The sequence below is a fragment of the Rattus rattus genome, chromosome 11, assembly GCF_011064425.1.
Source record: "Rattus rattus isolate New Zealand chromosome 11, Rrattus_CSIRO_v1, whole genome shotgun sequence".
Classification (NCBI taxonomy): Eukaryota; Metazoa; Chordata; class Mammalia; order Rodentia; family Muridae; genus Rattus; species Rattus rattus.
The window spans coordinates 65519793-65523280 of record NC_046164.1 but is presented as its reverse complement, the minus strand read 5'-3'; the positions used below and the strand labels follow the sequence as shown (position 1 = coordinate 65523280).

Here is a 3488-nt window from a genome sequence, read left to right as displayed (position 1 = left end):
CTATTCTCATTGGTGCCCAACAAGGCCATCCTCTGCTACATATGCAGCTGGAGTGATGGGTCTGTCCATGTGTACTCTTTGGTTGGTGGTTTAGTCCCTGGGAGCTCTGGTTGGTTCTTAGGAGTTGCAAGACCCTTCAGCCCATTCAACCTTTCTTCTAACTCCTCCGATGGGGACCCCTTCTCAGTTCAGTGATTGACTGCTAGCTTTTGCCTCTGTATTTGTCATGCTCTGGCAGAGCCTCTCAGGAGATAGCTATATCAGGCTCCTGTCAGCATGCACGTTTTGGCATCAGCAATATTATCTGGATTTGGTGGCTGTATGTATGTGGGCTTGATCCCCAGGTAGGGCAGGCTCTGATTGGCCATTCCTTCAGTCTCTGCTCCAAACTTTGTCTCCATATCTCCTCATATGAATATTTTAGTTCCTTCATCTAAGCATCTGCACTTTAGTCTTCCTTCTTCTTGAGCTTCATGTGATCTGTGGATTGTATCTTGGGTAATTTGAGCTTTTGCGCTAATGTCCACTTATCAGTGAGTGCATACCATGTGTTTTTTTCGTGATTGAGTTACCTCACTCAGGATGCTATTTTCTAGTTCCATCCATTTGCCTATGGATTTTGTGAAGCCATTGTTTTCAATAGCGGAGTAGCACTCCATTGTGTAGATGTACCACATTTTCTGTATCCATTCCTCTGTTGAAGGACAGACATCTGGGTTCTTTCCAGATTCTGGGTATTATAAATAAGGTTGCTATGAACATAGTGGAACATGTGTCGTGGTTATATGTTGAAGCATCTTTTGGGTATATGCCCAGGAGTGGTATAGCTGAGTCCTCAGGTAGTGCTATGACAATTTTTTTTAAAGAACCTTCAAACTGACTTTCAGAGTTGTTGTACCAGCTTGCAATCCCACCAACAATGAAGGAGTGTTCCTCTTTCTCCACATACTTGCCAGAATATTTTGTCACCTGAGTTTTTGATCTTTTCTATTCTGACCGATGTGAGGTGGAGTCTCAGAATTGTTTTGATTTGCATTTCCCTGATGACTAAGGATGTTGAACATTTCCTTAGGTACTTCTCAGTCATTTGATATTCCTCAGCTGAGAATTTTTTGTTTAGCTCTGTACCCCAGTTTTAATAGGGTTATTTGATTTTCTGGAGTCTAATTTCTTGAGTTCTAAGTATGTATTGGATATTAGGCCTCTATCAGATGTAGGATTGGTAAAGATCTTTTCCCAATGTGTTGGTTGCCGTTTTGTCCTAATGACAGTGTCCTTTACCTTACCGAAGCTTTTCAATTTTATGAGGTACCATTTGTTGATTCTTGATTTTAGAGCAGACGCCATTGGTGTTTTGTTCATGAAATTCACCACATTGCACATGTGTTCGAGGCTCTTTTCCACTTTTTCTTCTATTGGTTTGAGTGTATCTGGTTTTATGTGGAGGTTCTTGATCCACTTGAACTTGAGCTTTGTATAGTGTGATAAGCATGGTCCATTTGGTGCTTGCTTCCGCAGCACATATACTAAAATTGGAACGATACAGAGAAGATTAACATGGCCCCTGCACAAGGATGACAAGCAAATTCGTGAAGCATTCCAAAAAAAAAAAAAAAAGAATGGTCCATTTGCATTCTTCTAAATGCTGCCTTTCTCTAAATCACAGGTTCGTAAGCCTTCCCCTATTGACTTTTACTTAACCCTCATATATAGGTGTATAAAATAATATAATTTTTTGCAATGATAGCAAAAATATTTTGGTAACATTAAAAAGTAATGTTGAGGCAGTTCATTTGTATACATGTAATTTTATCATTTATTAAACAGATGAATTGAAAGCTAACCAGGTGATTGTTTACATTTATAAAAAGATGTCATGTCAATCACAGGCAACCAGGAGGAAGCTGTCTTCCACACTGTGAACATCCTGAGCATAGGAGCCTCAAAGGCTACCCCAGCAGTGACACACTTTCTCCAACAAGGCCACACCTACTCCAATAAGGCCACACTTCTTACCAGTGCCACCCCCTAGGCCAAGCATATTCAAACTTCCACATTCAAAACTTTCATCTGAGGGTAAAAGCACGAACCAGAATGTTCCATATGAATTAATTTCTAAATGACACTGATCTGCATACAAACTTTCATAGAATAATAGACATAGAGGCTTGGCAAGCTATGTCTACCTGGTTTGTAGATACATTTTTTAAAAAACATAAAAATATAGCATAGAGATGGATGACGAAATCTGATTATTCCCTGAGTATTGGTTATAGTAATAAATTAGGGTTAGCCTTATTAGCTGTTAAAATGCTATTATAGATACAGGAGACCGTGGTTATAACAGGTTCATAGTAAAGACTGTAGGCATGAAATTGAGTGAGCCCTGGATTTGCTTTGCTGCAGCTGGGCAGTAATACAAGAGTGATTCAATACACCAGGGCAACAATTGACTCAACATGAAAAACGTTTGAGAGGTTTTGAATCCAAGTAGTTGATGTGTGGATTTGTCAGTCAATTAACTGCATGTCTATTTTTTATTATACTTTCTTATATTTAGGTTTGTGCACAAGCACATGCACACCAGCCTGGGTACATGTGTGCACATGTGTGCTTGGGCACACTTGAGGAGCTCAGAGGATAACATATGGCGGTCAATATTCTCCTTTTTACCATGTAAGTCCTGGAAGTCAAACTCAGGTTTGCAGGATTGGCAGCAAGCACCTTTTCACACTGAGCCATATCACTGGTCCTCATATAATTTCCTGTAAGTTAAACTACTTTTTAATAAATGCTAAAATAAGGAGTTCTATTGAGTGTCTTGAGTTGTGCCGTTGTTCAAAAGTATGAATAACTATTATTACTTTTGCATGATGAGTTTTGCTGTACGTTGGACTCTTACAAAAGGACAAGAGCTTGATGGGTTTTATTTATCTTGACATTTTCACCATTCTCCTGAATCAAAATTAATACACTGAATTTTCATGTCAAGTGCAGGTTTAACCACCTGGTCGATATCACTTGGTACTAAAACTTGGTGGTGGCTCTATCCATTTCTGTGTGACACTGGCTAGTTTCTCCTAGCTTAGGATATGCACTTGCACATATGTGTAGGGATGCCATTGGAACAGGGTGGTGTACAACAAGCATCTTGCAAGGTTTGGTATGTGTCAGTTGGTCGATTGTTACTGTACTCCCAGCCACCTTGCTCAGTTCTTCTATTCTCAAGACCCATGCTAATTACTGACAAGGTCACCATGTTACATAGGAAGGCCTATCATTTCTATTTGTGTGATTGCTATTGAAAAACTATATCTAGAGTCTTATTTTGATCCTATGTCTTCAATTCCAGTGAAGGTTATTTGAGGAGCAATCCTGGAAAGAGCCAATCATGGTAAGATAAAGTAAGCTTATAAATAATAAACACAGTGCTCCATGAATTTTCTAGTATCATTTTGGTTTGGTTAGATCAAACTTTAAAAATAAAA

The 3488-nt window shown here is 39.1% G+C and overlaps 1 non-coding gene across 1 annotated transcript; it reads left to right on the top strand.

Annotated features, from left to right (window-relative positions):
* Window positions 1-1502: 1502 nt before the first annotated feature.
* LOC116913045 lies at window positions 1503-1609 on the top strand. The gene has a single exon (XR_004389580.1). It is a non-coding gene; the product is annotated as a U6 spliceosomal RNA (small nuclear RNA).
* Window positions 1610-3488: the final 1879 nt, after the last annotated feature.